Below are 21,235 nucleotides of genomic sequence, written 5' to 3'. Positions count from 1 at the left end.
ATAGATGTACCTATACTGGTGGGGTGGCTGAGTGGAACCACAGAATGCCATGATTCTTCACAGAAATGAAGGTGATGCAAGAGACAGCCTAGTGATGGATGTCCAGCAATAACTCTGCAAATATGGAAGCCCTCCTTTACAGTTGCATGGGAAAGTGCAATCACATAAGTATGGCATTGCAGCTGCTCCAGTGATGCTCATTTCCTTTCCATGGGTATTTTCATAACTTTCTAAAATATCAGAAATCATGGGCTATGAAACTGCAAAAACAGCAAAGAACTGCAGCAGATCTGAAGAGGATGGCAGATGTTACACTAATGATACCAAAAAAAAAATTTCAAAAATGTTATGAATAGTTACATAAAGCTGAAACACACTGGAGAGAGAATGTGAGATAACACACTAAGGGGCTTGGAACTAATCTGATTAGTAGTAGATGAAGCAGAAGTTATGATGGCAGTATTACCTAAGAGGATCTAACAGCGGTTATAAAGGGAAAAGCAAGGAAAGACTCAGGAAGTGATGAGCTGCTGAGTGAATTTTTTTGACAGGCAAGTACAGTGCACTGTGCAGTCTAGTATCACCTTTCAATATGGAGTTGGAAACTAAGAAGGTTACTGCTTCATGGAAAGTCAGAGTGATATCAGTCACACTAAAGGAAGGGAACGACTTACCTTTTCTATAATCTTACATGTTTACTTGAGTTTTAAATTAAGACTGTAAAATTTAAATTGTGTATAGTAGCATAGGCAAATAGAGTGGCAAAACACATACCTCAACTGAAAAACAATGATCAGTGTGTCTTTATGACAGGAATGCAAACACCTCCTAATATACTGAAAACAGAGAATGATGAGGACAGAATGAAAGCAATAGGCTATTACAGCAATAACCCACGCCTGGGTGTGGGTAATGCTAAATTTACCCACGGTTGGCGTGGTTTCGTCCCAAGGGCGAAGCCCGAGGGACCAAACAAAGCTAACCTTGGGTAAATTTAGCATTACCCACACCCAGAAGTGGGTTATTGCTATTATACCATGACATTATTTAAGAAAATAAACTATTACTTTTCTTAAATAATGGCATAGTATAATGCCTGTTTACTGCCCTTCCGCAGATGTCTGGCATCCGCGGCAGTTCTGATGTACTGCGCGCCTGCGCAGTACATCAGAGCTGTGGGCAAAAGCAATGGAGATCTCTGTTGCTTATTTTAAAGCTGTCTCGCTATGTTAAACCCATTTAACATAGCGAGACAGTGTTTTAAAAAAACGAGTTATACTAATGGAAAAAAGTCCGGGCGACCGGACCTTTTTCCATTAGTATAACTCGATTTACAGCGTGCACGTTTGGGGGGGGGGGTCATGGTATAATATTGACATTAAGTTTAGATGCAGACAAAACTTTTGACAGTGTGTCATGTTTTTGTTGACACTGGTGCTGAAGGAGTTTGTTTTTTCTTGTGAATACACTTATTCATACAGGCCATTTATGAGACATCTAGAGCCTGAGTAAAGATTTGTGCAAGTATCTCATAGTACTCCTATTATCAAGGGGAACAATGTAAGGGTGCCCTCTTTCATCTCATTTGCATCTTTGGCAGCTGTGATAGGGAAATCACATTTGAGGAGAGCATATGAAAGATTATGAAAAGATTAAAATGTATTTGGGGATGGTATGCTAATATACATGGTTGTCTCTTAGAAGGATAGTAAGGTGATGATTGGGAGGCTGCATAAGTTTGGTAAGATAACTGATGGTAAAATTAATACAGTAAACTCTCAGTTAACTGGAACTCAAGCAATCAGTACTCTCAAGCAACCAGAAAAAAAAACTGAAGAAATACAGTGCAATTTTCATGTGTTGCACTTTGTCATCGTCCCCCCCCCCCCTGCAGAAAAATACCTTAATGTTTTTAGAGTTTTGGAGTTTAAAAAGGAAGATAGGAATTGATTCCCTCTCTCCCCAACCTAAGAACAAGTCAAACCAAACAAATAGTATAGAGTACAGTATTAGTCAGGCCTATTGTTAATAGTAACTCTCAAGCAACCAGAAACTACAATTATCCGGCATCTACCAATCTCCATGGATGCCAGTTAACAGAGAGTTTATTGTATGATGAAAACAAAGGCAGTAGGAGTACACTATGATTCTTCACCAATTGTGAAAAACACATCCATACTAAAGGCAAGAATAATATTTTAGACAGTTGGGTGTTAGCAGGGTAATACTTTAAGAAAAAAAAAACGCTTTTAAAACACATGGAGATTTAAAGACGAGATTGTGGGAAGAGCTTGACAGATGGAAAATGTTTGGCTTTAAGCAGGATCAGAGTTCAAGAACTGAATTTTTTGTTCTACCATTGCTCATGTATATTTTTCAAGTTTTCTCAGATGAAACTTCAAAGATTTCCTAAAGGTGAGCAGAAATATGACAAAAGATTTTGTGTAGGATGGTCGTAAATGTAGGGTGTCATGGGACAAAATGATCCTTTAAATTAGATTGGTGGTTTAAATGTTCCACATCTAGAGATTTACATTAACAATGATTATCATCATCATCAACCTCCTTTCTTCCATTTTCTACATAAGGTCAGGGTGTCACATCAACTGTTTCCATTTCTCTCTATTAAATGCCATTCTCCTACCTTATTCAACAAAAGTACCTGAATGTCACAGGTTTTCTCTTACATAATCTTCCCATGCCTTCACTGGATGCCCTTGCTTCCGCTTACCTTCCAACAGCCTGTCTCAAATCATCTTCATCAGACTGTCTTCTGCTTTCCTGCACATGTGCCTTTACCACTGTAATCTGCCCTGTTTGATCCTCTCTGCAACTGAAGCTACTTGGACTTCTGCTCTAATATCCTCTTTTCTTTAGCTGCTCCACAGTGTGAATTTTTCCAGCCGTCTCAGGTACTAGCTTCCTCAACCTGCATTCTCTATTCTGATAGTAAACTGTGGCAAAAACATGTTATAAGCAAAGGATAAGCATAAACCATGAGTAACCTTTCTGATACCGAAGACAGAGTACTTGGAAGGGTTGAAAGACTAAATTGATACACTGGGATCAAATTACAGTAGATCGTAACTGGAGCCTAGGAGAAATGTATAGGCTTTCAATTTTCGTAGGAATTCAATACAAGGCAATGCTTAGCTCATCCATAGGACCATAGGAACTGATGCAACTCTTGAAAGCAGTGGCCTAAAACAGTTTATTTCTATATTGTAAGCCAGAAGTGGTATCTTGACGATAAAGGGCTTTAAATACATTGTAATTAGAGGTAGTGGAAAAGTTTAGGAGAGAATTAAGTGCTCTGCTGGGAATCAAGGTGAATGAAGTAATGTAAAAATGGTTTTGTATGTTACTTAGCCATGCTAAAAGTATCATTGTGGTTTGTGATTTTTGCATGGAAATGTCTCCTAACATATTAACTCATTAACAATGACATCACTAATTGTCCTGTGGCATTAAAATCATGTCTACAGTACGTATCTTGAAAAGCAGACCCCAGAGAGTGCTTTTGTTCCACTGCAACCTAATTATTGCACTGAATTTGAGGTAATCTGTGCCACAATTTAGCAAATTAGATGTGGGAAACTTCAGCCAAACGAGAAATGCTAAAGACTGCTTGTCTTGTTCAGTTTTTTTTTTTTTTTTTTTTTTTAAACTCTCAGCACTAGGCAGTTGCTATCCAGACTTCTGGCAGTCCAGAATGTTGTACAAGAATGCTGTATCTAATTAATTGACTGTCAGTAGGAGTTAATGAGCTCACATCCCTCACAGGTTGAAGAGAATGTTCCCAGAAACAGATGTAGATTGTTGGAGATGTTAAGAAGTGGTGTACGAAAAAGAGAAGAAAAGTAAGGAGAGGGAAGGAGCTGTTGCTCACTTTTTCCGGCTCAGATCAGAGGATGGATCGTAGACCCATCCGTGACGAATAATGACACTGGATAGCACAGAGTCTAAGTTATGGTGATACATAATTCTTTATCTGATGTTATCTTTGTCATTATTGATCACAGATGGGTCAGAGTCCCCAGCTACCCAAACTCCTGGGAGGACTCAAGGAAGCCACAACAAAAAACTTCCCAGAATTAAGGTTCAGTGGTAAAAAACAAATGGGTTAAGCAGGGCACTTTTGCTTGCTATAACTATTGTTGTTGTGCTCTTATTGAGAAAAATAATATATTTATACACCCTAATAGTAAAATTTCCTTTACCTTTAAATGTTTCGCTACTTGTAATACTAATATTATCTATTTAGCTACTTGCACAAAATGCACGTGTTTTTATGTGGGCAAGTCAACTAGACATTTAAAGGGCAAGATTATAGAACATAATTCTGAAATTAGAAGGGGTATATTGTCTAATTCTCTAGCAAACCACGTGTCTGAAAATGCTACCCATAGTTTTAAGTTTAGGGTTATGGAAGTTGTGACGAGATCTATTAGAAGAGGAGATTTAAACACCAAATTAGAAAATAAGGAATATCAGTGGACTTTAAGACTACAGGCTGAACACTCACCAGGTGTCAACCAAATGGTCTCGGTTGAACCTGTTTTAAAGCCCAAACAGATGACTCTCTAGACCAAAATTGGTGTTTGTAAAAACTCTGTATGTAGTTTTAAAAGTATATTGCCTAGCACCTAATTGCATTATTAATTGTCTTCTTTTATTGACTGTGTGATTAATTGATATGTACAAGAACTGTGATCATTTTATGTTGGTTATTAAGCACAGAAGAAGGGTACTGGATACCTGAAAGCTTTGCTAGTTTATTTACTGTTGTTATTAAATACGTTGCTGCTCTACATTGGTGCCAGTCATTTCGTTGAAGGCCTCATGGAAGGACATGCTTTCCTGGTTTGTTTTCCTGGTTGTTACATTGATGTCTACTGATCCACAGCTCCACTTGCCTCGAGTGTTTCGAGATACAATGGATGGAAGTCAACTTTCCTTGGACAATTTTTTGACTAATGCAACAGAGAGAGGTGAGCGTCAACGTCCTAACAGAAATGGGACTGACACCACCTTTTCTGCCTGGGAGAAATGGGAAGAAGACAGATGCAAGCAGTCTTCTAATCCATTCTCCAGTGTGGGGAGAAAACTGCCTCTTGCAGTTAACACAGAAAGTAAGATACTGTTTGATGAACTAGAAAAGAAAATGTGGAAAGAGACTGCGACTCATTTTAATATTTGTGGCTTACAGAAATATTTAGAAACTGAGACAACACCAAGGGGACTTAAAATTTTTAAAGACCCCACTACTCCTTTTGATTTGTCTTCAGAAATTGACTGTGTTTTTCAGAAGAGATGGGTATGTGCAGTGCACAAATGTGTGACTGAATGGTTACACATACTGGTAGAGGGTGACCAGTTAAAGCAAAGGGAACTGTGTACTGAAATAAAAAAACTTTGTTCAGAATTAACAGCTAGCGTTCCTGTTTCCACTTTGGAAGAATTTTTAAAGCAAACCAACAACAAGTTGAAAGATTACGAAGTTACGCTGATTGACAGGAAGAAGGGGAAGCTATTGCGAGATTTACGGGACTATGAAAACAACAAAGCTTTCCTTTCTAGAGCCAATCGTAGTAAGTCGCGTAAGCAAGTTAGGTTTTATCAAGACACAGAAACCCGTCGACAGCATAATTCTTCAGCTTCGGAAGGGGGCTACACATCCTTTGAAGAAGATAATGTGGATTCTGAATTTCCGCTGCTCCCAGTAGCTCAACAAGCGGATAACTTTCGTCAAACTTTTCGTAGAGACTCCACCTTTTCATTTAAAAACGCTCAAGGACAGAAACGCCAGAGAGATCAGTTCTCTAATCCAGGGGGCGAACAATTTGGACAGGGGGGTTATAAGCGAGGTAAACGGTGACATTATTTTTCACAATACTAAAGAATATGTTATAAATTTATCGGGGTATGTGTTTAGTGATGTGGAAATGTCTGTGCTTAATAGGGGATTAAAATTTATCCCCACAGTAGTAACGAGACTACATGACATACAAAAGGATGTTTATGCATTTGGTAGAAAGCTGCATTTGAAATATTTTTTTAAACAGATGAGTGAACATCTAGAACCTGTTTTGTGTGATGACAACAGTAGCAGTTCATCGGATAGTTTTTACTCCTGTGTTTCAGATGAAATAGTGAATGCTTATTGCAAGTTTGACACTAATAATGTTCCTTCTACCAATCGCTTTACCCCTAATAGTCTTAATATTGATGTTTGTAACTGTATTAATTTGATTATTTTACAGAGGCTGCATATAAGAACTTTATGCGGAACAAACAGAATACTGAATACAATATGCAGTTTGTAGAATGGCAGGCGTTATTGGCATTAAGCAGTAAGAAGGAAATTATTTTTAAACAAGCAGATAAGGGCAATAAATTGGTTGTTATGGATTCTACATATTACTTGAATATGTGTATGGAACATCTTAATGACACTAGGACTTATGAAGTAGTAGATATTAGTTTGCATGTGGCCTCAATGATTGAATATACAGAACTTATCAATAAGGGTGTTAGATTAGGGTATTTTTCTCAAGTAGATGTTAAAAATAAATTTAAAGTAGATGGTTGTTCTATGGCCTTTTTCTATTGTCTGCCCAAAATACATAAAAATCTGAGAAAACCTCCGGGCAGACCAATAGTTTCTGGCTGTAATTATTTTTTGCATAATTTAGGAATTTTTTTGCATAATTTTTTATTACCATATGTTATTAAGTTACCATCTTATGTTACAGATGTTTTTGATTTTTTAGAAAAAATAAAATGTGTTAGCTGGAATCAGAATATGTTGTGGGTTACCATAGATGTAGAGAGCCTTTACACCAACATTAGACATCAGTTTGGTATAGAAGCTATTAAATTCTTTTTGGGTGACTCCCCAGCTACTGAGTATATAGTAGAACTTATTTATTTTTCGTTAGTTCATAATTATTTTGAGTTTAATAACACTATATACCATCAATTACAGGGAACTGCTATGGGGGCTGCCTTTGCCCCCATGTATGCTAACCTTGTTATGGGGTTGTTTGAACTGGAAGTGATTTACAGACATAGTTTTTTCCACACACGTCATTAAATATTTTAGATATGTGGATGATTTAATATTCCTATTGGATGGTAGTATTTCCGCTGTACATCAATTTATTGTGGATTTAAATGACAATAGGTTTATGTTACAATTTGATGGTTTGAAAATTGGTACTATTGTCCCTTTCTTGGATGTGGTACTGGACATTTCAGATGGTTCAAATCTGGTGACTTCTTTAAATAGGAAGTTCGAAGGGGGGTTTCAGTATGTACATGGAACTAGTGGTCATCCCCCACATACACTAAAGGCCCTCCCATATGGGGAAATGCTGAGAATATATAGATTATGTAATGAACCTCAAATATTTAATAAAGAATTAGGTTCAATGGTAGAATCTTTCTTTTGTAGGGGATACAATCAAAAAATACTAGAGGACAGTTATGAGTGTTTAAAATATGGTAAAAAACAAAGTAGTATTCAGTCTTACTTCATGCCTAATTATCATGCTAATATGCATGATAGGCCACAGGAGGGAAGGGAGACTATTGGAATTGTTATACAATTTTGGAACTATTTATGTTCATTAAGTAGTACTCGGACATGGTTAAATTTAGATCTTAAATTTTCTTATCGCAGAGGTAAAAATATAAAAGATTTCTTAGTTAAAAGTAAGTTTAGTCTACCATATGATGTTATTCATCGAAATGTTGTCAAGCTAGGTACCCACCCTTGTGGGAAATGTAAGGCATGTAATTTTATTGTGCCTTGCTTTTCATATATTAATATTAGATTTAGTGCCAAACATTCTTTTCATTGTAATTCAGTGGGTGTTATATACGCATTACAGTGCCCATGTAAAAAAGTTTATATTGGTGAATCTAAGAGAGCATTCAAAGTGAGGCTTTTGGAACACATCAGAGATATTGACAATGGAAGGGAAGAAAGCCCTGTAGCTATGCATTTTTTACAATTTCATGATGGGAATAGTAGGTACCTACAGGGTAATGTTTTAGAACAAGTTTGTGTTCCTGAATATCAGAATAAGTCATTTTTATTATATAAAGAAGCTGTATATATTTTAAAGTTTAAAACAATGTCTCCTTTTGGTTTAAATGAATATTTTAATTGGAAAGTGCTGCTTAATTGATTGCCAATTATCATGAGTTAATTGTATGATTGGTATCTGTGCTTGAGTATATATTTGCTTGTGTTTTTTCATGATTTATTCTCCTTGAAGGCTTTGGCCGAGACGTCAGAGAGTTTTGCAATAAACTTTTTCCCTGTGGATTGTGGCTGTTGTTTTTCAGGGTTAAATTTTGTACCTTTCAAAAAATTCAACACAGAAAAAACCCCATTAGATGTCATGCTCATGCTTTATACCAGAACATTGAATTTGAATGTAACCTTGAGTGAAACCGGGAACAATAATAATTACTATGTTGGATGTAAAAAAAACAAGCTCATACAACCCCCCATTACATCCTGCCTTACAGTTATTTCAAGGTATTTGCATGAAAGAAATCAAGGATTTATCTAGGAGAAAAGACAATACTAGACTGTTTAATTTAACTGAGGAAGAGATTACCCTTCTTAACAACATTTCTAACAATAGACAAATCAGAGTCATGAAACCTGACAAAGGGGGTGGATTGATTATTACGGACCAAGAGAGGTACATTGAATGCATGTTAGAACATCTTCTTGGTGATGGATATGTGGAAATATCCCGCAATGAACTAAACAGTACCTATAGACATGCTGATATGGTCCTAACTGATTTACTTCTTAATGACCAGATATGAGGAAGATTTGAATTTTTGTACACAGAAACATCCCAGGATCCCAACTATTTTTGGGATCCCAAAAATCCACAAAGTATCTCCCACCCTCCATTAAGACCTATAGTGGATGCAAAAGGTTCGAAGACCATCAGCATTGCTAAATTCCTGGACCATAAATTAAAAAACTGTTTAAGTTCATTCACTCATATTATTAAAGCCTCATGGGACTGTCTTAAGAAAATTAAGCAGGAACTTTATTGTAGCAATATTATTTTTACTACAATTGATATTAAAGACTTATTCAATGTCATTCCACACAGGGAAGGCATTGAATTGTTTTATGATTTTTTTGTGCCAGCACACTTCATTTCCCCACACTAAAATACTTACACTTAGGACCTTAATGGAATTAGTTTTGGAAAACATATTTTTAAACAAAGATCGGTTATAGCAATGTGGGCAGCTTGCGCACCAATTTTTGCCAAAATTGTCACAAGTTTTTACATCAGAAGGGATGTGTTTTTATGGACGTTACCTGGATGATGTCCTTATTTTTTGGACTGGAAACCAGGAGCAGTTGGCAGAATTTTTACTGTTTATTTATTTTATTTTTTATTTTTATTTTACATTTGTTTACCGGGCTAGTCCAGCTGGATATATGTCCATTTTCAGTGGCGGCCCGGGGAGAAAAGCTCCACTACATACTACTAAACAATGTCAAGATATACATCAATATACAATAATAGGAAAACAAAAGACATATGCAATAAATCTTGAAACAGGTTGTATAAACTTTTGAGTAGAGTCTAAATCTGGGATGGTAAAAAAAAGAAAAGATGAAGAAAATTAAATACTCTGTAAGAGTATGTAGAAGAGAAGAAAGAGAAAGGTTGTTAAGGAATCAGATAAAGATGGAATATTTAATAATTAATCTTTAATATCAATTGTAGTAAAAATAATATTGCTACAATAAAGTTCCTGCTTAATTTTCTTAAGACAGTCCCATGAGGCTTTAATAGATAGAATTAAGGTTTCTTAATTCTAGTACTACCTTTTTGAAATTCACCATGGTGATGCATACTGAATCCATTAGCTATCTGGATATACAGATTTGTAAGGATTTTGTGAACAACCAGTTTTGTTCAACTATTTTCAGGAAACCAACATACTCGAATATCCTTCTCCATTTTGAGAGCGGGCATCCCCTACATCAAAAACGATCAATAGTTAAAGGACAGGGGGTGAGATTGGCCCACATGATCAGCAGAATTGATGACTTTTATAAAGAAAGGGATGTTTTACTGAGTATGTTTGTAAAGAGGGGTTACCCTGAAAACTTTGTGAAACCATTACTAGATGAAGTAACCAAAAAGAGAGTGGATGGTTATTTCTATCCTTTGTTAGGTTTGGACATCTCTAGACTCTGTGCACCTATGGAAAACAGTGTTCTGACAACTGCTCCATTTAAATATGGATTGATTCTTACATATACTCCACAATTCCCTTTGATTCGGGACATTATAGTCAAAAATTGGTTTATACTTAGGAGTGATGAGACTATTGGGGGGAAGGTAAGCGACACCCCTGTAATAGTATATAAAACGGACACTAGTGTTAAGAACCTTTTAGAAATTAAGGGTAAGAACACTAAATTTGGCACTGGGAAAATGACTAAATGTTGCACCCAATGTAAACACATTTTGGAGGGAGACAGAGTTTTTATTGATGGTTATGGTTGGGTGAGGTTCAATCAGAGAAACAATTGTGGGACCAAATACGTGGTATAAGCAGCTATATGCCAGACGTGTTCATAGGCTGGTACTAGGCTATGGGCTCTAAGGCCTGCAAGCCTAGCCATAACAATTCCCTGGAAATTTCTTCCCACAACATTTACTTCTCTAGGCCCCTGTCTAGCAGGGCAACTGACATGATCCCTGGGATGAATTTCCTATCTCCCATCCAATCAAGGTTCCTTTTGAAGAGGGCCAATGAGGCGCTCTGCTTGACATGTATGGGTAAAGTCTATTCCAGAGTATGGGGAGTCTCTGGGTCAGGAACCTATCCCTCCAGCATGTTTTGTTCATTGTGATAAGGTTTAGATCCCTTGAGCGTGTGGCTCTGAGGGATTGGGATTTCATTAAGTGGAGCATGTCCAACAGCTCAGGGTTTGACATGACCTTGTATGTTAAGCAGAGATCGCCTCTGAGTAGACGATATGCCACAGAGTATATATAGCTGGAGTTTTTTTAGACAGTCAGCATATGGCATCTGCTTTAGGCCTGCGATTCATTTAGTGAGGTAAATCTGTGGCCTTTCCAGCTGTTGCAGATGTCTTGTGAGGTACATACCAAATGGGGCATTATACTCTATAATGGATCTAATGAGGGATGAGTACAGTGGGACAATGACCCTTTTTCTGGATGAAAAGCCCTTAGTGATGAGGTGTGCCACATAGGATTTCCTGACTGTTGTGGCAATGTGGTTATCGGAAGTGAGACCACTGTCCACTTGTGTCCCTAAGTCTCTCATCACACTTTCGATGTTTAGTGTCCTGCCACCTATGTGGTAGTTCATGGTACACGTTTTCATGTTTTTTTCCAAAGGGGATAACTATGCATTTCTTGGCATTATTCTGGGTTTTATATTGGGAAAACCAAGAATGCCTTTAGGACACGTATTGATCATCACATGTATGACATACCAAAAGGAAATTTCAAAAATGCATTAGCAAAACATGTCAACACCTTTCCAGGTCATCATTTTAAGTTTACAGTTTTGGAACGGTTGGCTATGGATGAGAGAGGTGGACCTATTGATTGGGTCCTAGAATTTAAAGAATTATTATGGCAACAGAGTTAATGCCACCACCAGTCCTGGAATAAATGACATGGTTTCCCTCACTAGTTATTTAAAGTTAAAAGCTGAATTTTTACTCTAGAGAGGTGTATACACTGACATGCCTGGCGTGTTATTGTTAACCTTTATTAATGCGTTTAACATACTGAACTTATAGGAATTACTGGATCGTACTGTACATTATTCTCTGTAGTCTCAACCAGTATTTTATGTACAGATTTACTCACCACTTGACAACAGTTACTATATTTAACATATATATTTTGGTAGTTCTATTGTATTTTTATACATATTTTTAAGTAAGGTTTTATATTCAAGGGAGTCTGTTTCTTAAGTATTCCATGAAGCACATTATAGATCAATTTATATGCTAATTGATTGCATTATAAATATGACCTCCAAGAGAGTCAGTGTTATTCTGAGTAAGTCATTTTGTAATACTTGATGAAAGCGCTTAAATTTTATATTTTTGGTATCCAGCTTGTGCTCTCGTGGATTTTTGTTAGTTGGTATTTTGTGGTTCGGTTTGGTACTGACCTATAAGCCTGACTAGCTTGGTCTGCAAGGCTATGGAGCACATCATCACAGAACTCATTAACAGAGACATTGGGAACCTCCAAACACTGGACCCTACCCAGTTCGGCTTTGTTAAGGGCAGATCATGCCTCAAACATGGTGGACTTCTTTGCGACAGTTACCAAGGCTATAGATGAGGGAAAGGTGGTACACACAGCCTACCTAGATCTCGCAAAGGCCTTTAGCACCATTCCCCATTCTGGTATTATAGACAAGCTCATTAGCCTGAACATAAACCCCTACGTCACAAGATGGGTTGCCAACTGGCTCACGGACAGAACCCACATGATGAGAGTTGCGGGAGCTAGGTCCGACTCTAAATCGGTTACACGTGGAGTTCCCCAGGGCTCAGTCCTAGGACCCCTCCTGTTCGGCATATACTTCTCAGAGGTACAGGCAAGCACAGGAGGACTATGGCTGACCAAGTTCGCAGAGGATTGCAAACTAGGGGCTATAACAGACTCTCTGGCTGACACACACATCCTCCAAAAGGGTCTCACTGAGATAGATACCTGGTGTGAAAATCATGGCCTCAAGCTAAATGCCAAAAAGTGCATAGTCCTCCCCTTTGGAAAAAACAAAGTACCCATAAACTACCAAATACAGAAGACGTAATAAGGGATCTGGGGACCCAAGTAGAAAGTAATCTCACCTTTGATAATCACATTGCCAAAGTGGTTAGAAAATCCTTCTACATGGCCCACCTAATCACAAAAGGGTTCGCATCCAGATCAAAAGAGATCATTGTGCCCCTCTACTCATCACTCATCAGACCCAGAGTACAACGCCCTATTTGGGATGTACCTTCAAGACACCTGCAACAGCTGGAAAGACCACAGAAGTACCTCACTAAGAGGATCACTGGCCTCAAACAAATGCCCTATGCAGCTCGACTGAAGACATTACAGCTGTACTCGGTTGCATACCGCCTACTCAGAGGTGATCTCTGCCTGAAATACAAGGCCATGTCCAACCCAGAATTGATGGACATGCTCCACGTAAAGAAAACCTTATCCCCGCGAGCCACATGCTCTAGGGATCTAAACCTCACCACAACAATAAATAGGATGTGCTGGAGGGATAGATTCCTATCCCAGAGACTTCCCATGCTTCGGAACAAGATCCCAGTCTACATTAGGCAGAGCTCCTCGCCAACACTCTTCAAAAGAAATCTTGACGAGTGGATGAGAAAGAGAAAGTTTAACTTGGGGATCACTTCAGTGGCTCTGCTGGACAGAGGCACAAGGAACTAATCTAAGGGGGTGGCGAAAGCCAACACATTCTGGCTAGGCTTATAAATGCCTTCGGGCAGATAGCCTAGTACCTACCTATGAACCTAAAAAAGACAAGAAAGGGAAAGAGGAGCTGAAAAGGGATCTATGTCCCTTTAATGAGCCCAAATAGAAAACAGTTTCCAGTTGCTGGAATAAACCTTTTTGGTAGACTGCTTCTGGGAGGCCAAAATAATGCCCTTCACTGGGGAAGGCAAGTCTGACTGGCTGACGATCAGTGGAACTGGAGGAACCAAGCTGCCAGTCTCAAGGTCTTCAGGTCGGGAGGGGGAAGCCCCCATGTGTGGGAGATAAGATCCTGGACTGGGTCTAATATCCAAGATGAATATTTCAGATGAGACCAGAAGAAGGAGAACCACATCTGTCGAGGCCAAAAGGGGGGCAACAAGGATGAGTTGAGCCTTCAGGCGATGGGCTTTCTGCAGAACTTTGGGGATAAGGGGTGTTGCAGGATATACATAAAGGAAACCCGGTGATCAATCATGAATCAGAGCATCCCTGGGGGATTCTTCCGAAGGAAGGATCAGTGCAAAAAATTTGCTGCACTTGTGACTGTCCAGAGACACAAATAGGTCGCAGGATGTAAATCCCCACTGGCTGAAGATCTGGTCTGCCACTGACCAGATTCAGGGACCTCTCATGGGCAACTCAGGATGGTCCTGCTCAGCTTGTCTGCTAGTACGCTGGAATCACTGGGGATATGCGTTGCAAGAAGAAAGAGGCCAAAGTCCATCACCCATTCCCAAGCTCTCACTGCTCTTTGCACAGAGGATAAGAACGTGTTCCCCCCTGCTTGTTGATATACCAGACTACAGCCATGTTTGTCTGAATTGCTACCGTCCTAAGGGGGAGAAAGTCCTGGAAAGCTTGCAACGTTAGTAGGACCACTCTCATCTTGAGGACATTGATGTGCAACTTCATCTTCGATGGGGACCATTTGACTTGGACCGTCCTTCCCTGGAAATGCCCCCCCACCCCCACCCCAACAGGGAGGTGGCTGGCAGGCGAAAAGGTCTCTCCAACAGGAGAAACTGGGTACGGACCCACCACATCAGGTGATGTTTGCAAACCTGAGAGATGAGAATCAGGAAAGACTTGGGGTGAAGACAAGGTGACCATTGTACTGCCAGAGTCCATTGGAGCACCCACATGTGAAAACTGGCATAGGGAACCAACTGAATAGCTGCAGCCAACCCTAGAACTTGGAAAATTAGATGGGCCGGGGTGCTATCCCGAGCCAAAATGGAGCGGACTTGCTCCTGGATTGTGGTTGCCCTGCACTGGAAAAGGGCTGCAGTCTCCAACACCGTGTTGAGAATTCATTCCTATGAACTCCAGTCTCTGGCAAAGGGACAGGAGAGATTTTGGAAGGTTTACTGCAATGCCCAGATTTTGAAAGAGGTTTAGGGTGAAATCCATGGCAAGGGAGAGACGATGCTTTGTGGGAGCTGTAAGGAGCCAATCGTTCAGGTACGGAAAGACCTGAAGTCCTTGCAACCAGAGATGAGCTGCAACCACTGCCATACATCTGATGAACAACCAGGGGGCTGAGGTGAGACCAAAGGGAAGGGCCCTGAACTAATAGTGATTGGCCCCCATCCAAAAGCACAGAAATCTCCTGGAGCGTCTGTCTATTTCTATGTGGTAGTACGCATCCTTGAGATCTACTGAGCACATCCAATCGTCCTTGCGCCGAAGGGGCAGAATGGACTGAACAGTGACCATCCTGAACTTCGACTTCTGGACTGAGATTCAGCCGGCTGAGGTTCAGAATGGGAAGCAGGTCTCCTGTTTGTTTCAGCACTAAAAAGAAGCGAGAGTAAGTTCCAGATCCTTGCTGTTCTGTTGGGACCTTTTGGATGGCCCTTTTTCGAAGGAGGTCGTGGACCTCTAAGAGAGCCAACTCCCTTTAGCGGGGTGGAACATCTGGGAGTGACTTCTGTGGTGGTGGTGGGGGGGGGTGATCGAAGGGAATGACAACCCCAGGACACATTGTTTAGCACCTGTTGGTCTGAGATGATAGTCGCCCAAGGAGATATGACCCCCGACTGCCTCCAGGGCAAGACAGTCGGGCAGCACTTCAGGGGTGCTGCTGAGGCTTCTCTGAGAAAGGCTCCCAGAAGCCCTGATTTTGAGAACCCCCTCTGCCTCTAGGGCAGTGCCTGCTATTGAATTCCCTTCCCCGGCCAGAAGAGGAGGATTCTTGTGGAATGTCCTGGAAGGAAGACTGTTTTGCAGAACCACAACTTCTGTAAGACTCAGAAGGGTAGTAAGAAGGACCATTGGAGAGTAGAGAACTTGATCCCAATCGCTGACAAAGTCTTACCCTCCTGCTTGCTGCAGAGCAAAATCTCCTTGACTGAGGGTCCGAAGAGAATGAACTCATCAAAAGGGGCATTAGTGAAGGCCGCGTTGAAGTTGTCCACGAATTAGCAAAGGTGAAGTCAGGCAAGGTTGCCAGATGACAATGCCTGAACTCGCCCTGCTCAAGAGGTGGCCTCAATGGAGTTTGAGATTAACCTCATTGAGGCATTGGTTAGGGAAGTGAGAGTAGTTAGCTTCGGAGACACCACCTTCAAGCTCTCCAGAGGCAACAACTCTGAAAGGGAAGAGGAGAGCTCCGACACCAAATCCCTTTGTAGCTGGGTAAATTGTTCCATGTAGTTTGCAGTCCTCAGTCCAAACGTGGCTGAGGCATACACGCACTTCTTAAAGCGTTCTGTCACCCTAGACTCCCTGTTAGGGGGATGGACCAAAGAGCTCTGTTCTGCAAGCTCCTTCTTGGTCGCTGTGGCAACCACAATAGCATCCACCGGTACTCCTTTACTCCAAAAGGACATGTCTTTAAGGCGGTTAAGAAACCTGTCTGCCCTATTGGGCACAGGTTCAACTGTGTCTGGCTCCTTCCATACCCTGGTGGCCACAAGCTGGACCAACTCATCCGCAGGTGGGGGGGCACTCAGGAAGTAAAGGGGCGTGCCCTGAACGCCTTCAGGAACATGGACTCTTCAGAGGATGGGGTTGGGGGAGACCACCTCCCTGTTTACGGATCTCTAGGATGTTGCCAAAGGACATCTCCTCAGGCGGTAGTCTGGGAGAACTATCTCCCTCATCGAAATCTGTGTCATCTGTAAGAGACTCTCAAGGGAAGTCAAGGTGCCTCCTCTTGCACGACCTCTTCCAAAAAGGCTCCTCCACCAGGGGCTCTGGGAAGGACTCTGAAGAGGAGGGGATGCCAATGGGGGTAACTCCCCTTTGAAAGCAATCTCAGGGTGGCTGACTCTGGACCATAGATGTAGACTCGCTGCCCAAAACAGAAGCAGGTAAGACTGGCTTCAGAGTCGAAGAGGAGGAAGCTGACCACCAAGATACGGTCCTCTCTATTACCCAGGAAGCGGAGGGACTGGACGAAGTCCCCTTCTCCCAGTCCCACCAGCCGTGGCTGTGTGGGGTGGAAGGGGAGACCCCAGTCCAGCACTAACACCCCCGGATGACACTGGTCCCGAGCTATCCAAGGGTGAAGCCCCCAAGAGAAGGGAATGATCTGACAGCTCCAGACCAAAACCCGCCCGTCAGTGGCCTGGGTGGATATCTCGGGCACTAGGCAAAGCCGACCCAAAGGGCAAATGAGTCGACCCAACCAGGGACCTAGGAGGAGTGTGAGTGGGGCAGTTCCTGATGCCAACTGCTGCTCCTTTGACAAGCTCTGAATCGCTGCTCCTTTGACAAGCTCTGAATCTGGGGCACCGAACTCTCGAGTCAGGAGGGGAACAGGATCACAGGAGTGGGAGAAGATCCCCTTGGCACATGACTTGAGGATGGAAGCAGACCCAGTTCTATTTGGGCTTTGAGGAACCTCCTCATCATTTGGTCTATATCTGACAGGAGCAGACTCCTGGTGGACCAAGATTAAACCAAGGAATGTCCCCAGAGTGTAGAGAGTTTGCGGGCTGGGCCTCTTCGGATCTGAAGACTAGGAGGAGGCTGCAGAATCAACAATAACTATTGGATCCAACTGAACCGTCAGACCTGATGGAACAGACAGATCTGAACTGGCCTGGGACTCAACCAATGGATCCGACAAAGTCGTCAAGAGTAGAAGGAGATCTCAACCCATCAGTCGGATCTAACCTGCCTGCTTTAGTGGGGTCAGATCTGGCCAAGGAAGCTGAGGCCCTTGGAGCTGAAGCACTCTGAGCCGAAGCCCCCAAGGTTAGACTCTGATCCAGATCCCTTGGATCAGGAAGCCTGGGCCTATTACATGAATGGTCCCAAGAGGAAGAGTGCATCCTCTTGGGCTCAGAGGAAGCTTTAGAGGTAGTCTCCAAGACCAAGGGGCCCCCTGAATCCAAACCCTTTAAAAAGAGTTTGTTCCTCTGGTCTAGGAGAGCCCGGGATTGAAGCCCGCACAAATGTCAATCTCAAATGGGGCTCTCCTAGACAGTAGACGCACTCCTCATGCATGTTGGTAGGTGCAAGCTTGCAACCGCATGAGGAGCAGCATCTAAAACCCAAAGGTTTCTCAGCCATAACCCTTACACACACACACACACACACACACACACACACACACACACACACACACACACACACACACACACACACACACACAAAACAGAGGGAGATAAAAAAGGGCAGGAAGAAAACCCTGACACCAGCGAAAGCTAATCTGGAGTGAGGAAATCAGACTAAACTACATTAAACTACACTAATGGATGACCATTAACCAAATAGTTGAGAAAAGGACAGAAATAGGGGAAAAAACAGAAAAAAGAAATATTTAACTTTGACTTGCTTGCTCGAGCTACAAGAATCAATGCTCAGAACTGCAGCAAACGAGATTAGATGGTCATGGGTAGTAGGAAGTAAGCAGAGGGAGGAGCTCGAGCTCAGGAGCGGACACTCAAATTTAGCCAGTTTGGATCTGAAGTTGGATCCTAGACCCATCCGTGATCAATAATGACATGAATAGCATCAGATCATGGGAACATAATTTTTGGTGAGACCTATAAAGATTGCTGACTTGCAAGGATTGCTGACCAAAGTATTAAGACAGGAAGTGCAACTGATGAAAAAGCTTATGGTTTCAAGATCAGAAAAATGTTATAATGCATAAAATGTAAGGTAGCACTAGTCTTTGCAATACAACTGGCAGCAAACAAACTAAAAGTTGGAAGTCAAGGTCTATGGCTACATTATGAGATGTCTGCCAGCCCTTCAGTACTAGGGCCTTGGTAGAATGAGAAATAGTTTCCAAATCAGCAGTATGGGCCCTGAATAAATGGGAATGTGTTTCTGGGACCCTGTAATAGCTGTCTGGCTTGGCTGGAGCAGGAGGAAGAGAGTCAGGGGTAACACTAGAGTCAGAATATAAATCATCCAAAACCTCAAGCACAGGAGGAATAGCTAAGGGCCTGTGCTGGGGATTTTTAAGGAAAGTCCGAAGGCGCTTTCTGGAATCAGAATATTCCTGGCCTTGCCACTTGAAATGTTCCCTCATGGTATGCAGAACTTCCCCAAAAGAAATATCCTCAGGAGGGGAGGCCGAGGGGATGGAATCCTCTGCATCCGAGTCCTCATAGGTCTGGAAGAGCTCTTCCTGGCCATCAGAGTGGACAGAGTCCTCAGAATCTTCATCTGACGGAATAGGGTCAGAGGGTTCAATCCGGGGCCTTTTATCAGAAGGAGGCTGGGATCCTCTCTCAGGATGGGCCTGTGAACCTCTAATCATAGAAATTAAGTCAGCAGCCATAGTCATAATTTGTGTCTCTGGAGTAGGCTGAGCTAAGGCTTTAGTAGTAAGATGCTTTGTTTTGCTGGCGGCCTTAGCCCTAGTGTAGGCCTTAATAGACATGGCCATAGGAGGCCTGGCAGCTCCACGTGCAGGAGTGACCTTGTCTACAGCAATGGTCTCGGGCATTTCCTCGGTTTCGGTATCCGGAGGAAAATCAATAACTGGCGTCGGAGTGATATCCGGAATCGGAGTCGTTGGTAATGCGGTGTCTTCGGTTTGGAGCGGTGGAAAAACAGTCTCAGAGGGAACCGGAGCACTCGCGGTAGGTTTTAGCGTGGAGTCAGTGGTAGACGCGGGCCGAGGATGTCGGTCCCGGTCTTTTCGTTTCTTGGGAGTTTGCGATGTCGGAAGTTCCGACGGCATTGTGTAAGCAAATTTTTCGCCGAAAAAATCTTCAGCGAACTCCGCCCGGCGCCTGAGAGTGCACTTGTTGAAGCGAGCACAGGCTACACAGTCCGAGATGTCGTGGTCTGGGCCAAGGCAAGGAAGACAGTAAGAGTGGAAATCCTTATGAGGTATTTGTTTACCACAAGAAAGACAATTGTTAACTTTTTCAGTAATTTCTGACATCGGCTGAGGCAAGAAAAGGTCCCCAGCGGTGCCAGCTTTTGATGACTTCGGAATCGAAGAATACAGGAGCTGACCGACTGGCACTTGCGAACTGCTTCTGCTTCGGGCACCGCGCGGCAAGAAAGACTGACGAAAATGGCGTCGGCTGATGCTTATGTACTCCAGCCGCCCTGACGTTGGAGAGAAATGTGACATCAGCCGACGTCGGACCCAGACTTTGGAATCCGGCCGACCGAGGGCTGCCTGAGGCAGGGCAACCCATATGTTATGACTGCAGTTGCATTCTTGAAGGACATCATGGTATTAAAGAGGCAGACATACTTCCAAGGATCTGCTAGCTACTTCTATGGATCTGATGGCATAAAAGCACAACATATGATGCTATGCCAAGGACAGTTAAACACCTATGGGATAATTGCGGAGTGACAAATGGGAAAGCAAGGCTATGCTTAAAATTTCCCATTAGGGACTGGATCCTAGAACTCACCTACAACCATGAATAATCCAAACCCAACTAACACTGAAACATAAAGGGACAGCCTGTCATTCTGCTATCATGTTACATTAACTATTAAAAAGACATGCATGATTACAGCTAAAATAACACAAAACATAACACAGTTACTTGCTCTTCAATGCCATCTCCTACTTTGTTCTGTACATGGCAGCAAAAAAAGTTTGTTATGGGCTAATCAATACATTCTGTTTTATTTCTGGTGTACATTATGCACAATAATGACATGCTGCACATGACTTACAGCTGTGCATCATAGAAGCATTTGAGTATTAAGACTGATGGTAAGTGTGGCTGGAGTTTACATGTTTTAAGGTAGGCAAGGAGGAATGTCTGAGATCAAGAATAGTGCATTAGTTTGCTACGGAGTTTTTTTTCCCTCAGTGACTGAAGAACAACACCATCACCAAATGTATTTGTCTTGCTCTTGCTTTTCCTTCAACAACTAATACATTTTTTTGAGAAAGATAGCAAAATTCAATGTGTGCAGATAATGAATCCCCTCAAATGATTACTAAAATTTAAAAACACAGAAAAAAAATGTGTAACAGTGAGCAATGCAGGTAAAGTAAACTGAGAAGTGCAAAGGGCATCTGGACATGTGTAACCGTGCTAGGAATTTCACACAAGCAAGAGGAAGCTAACAGCAACGTAAAATGTTTAGAGCAGTTGTGTAATTTAGGAAAATCTCATTATTAAATGTAACATTCGCAAAACATCTCTGTATAAATACATGAGTAACTAGAAATTCTGTGATCTCATTCAAGGCAGATCATGGGCTAATAACAAGCAACATCAAAAGTA

At 41.7% G+C, this 21,235-nt stretch overlaps 1 protein-coding gene across 2 annotated transcripts in view; it reads right to left on the bottom strand.

The window, feature by feature from the left end:
* Positions 1-21,235, bottom strand: part of PPP2R3B (protein phosphatase 2 regulatory subunit B''beta) — a 1,731,184-nt gene that overhangs the window by 914,029 nt on the left and 795,920 nt on the right. The gene's annotated exons all lie outside the window — the stretch shown is intronic.

Source organism: Protopterus annectens, chromosome 5.part0 (genome assembly GCF_019279795.1).
Source record: "Protopterus annectens isolate FY-2018-M chromosome 5.part0, PAN1.0, whole genome shotgun sequence".
Taxonomy (NCBI): domain Eukaryota; kingdom Metazoa; phylum Chordata; order Ceratodontiformes; family Protopteridae; genus Protopterus; species Protopterus annectens.
The sequence above is the reverse complement of the archived record's forward strand: the minus strand, read 5'-3'. Positions and strand labels throughout refer to the sequence as shown.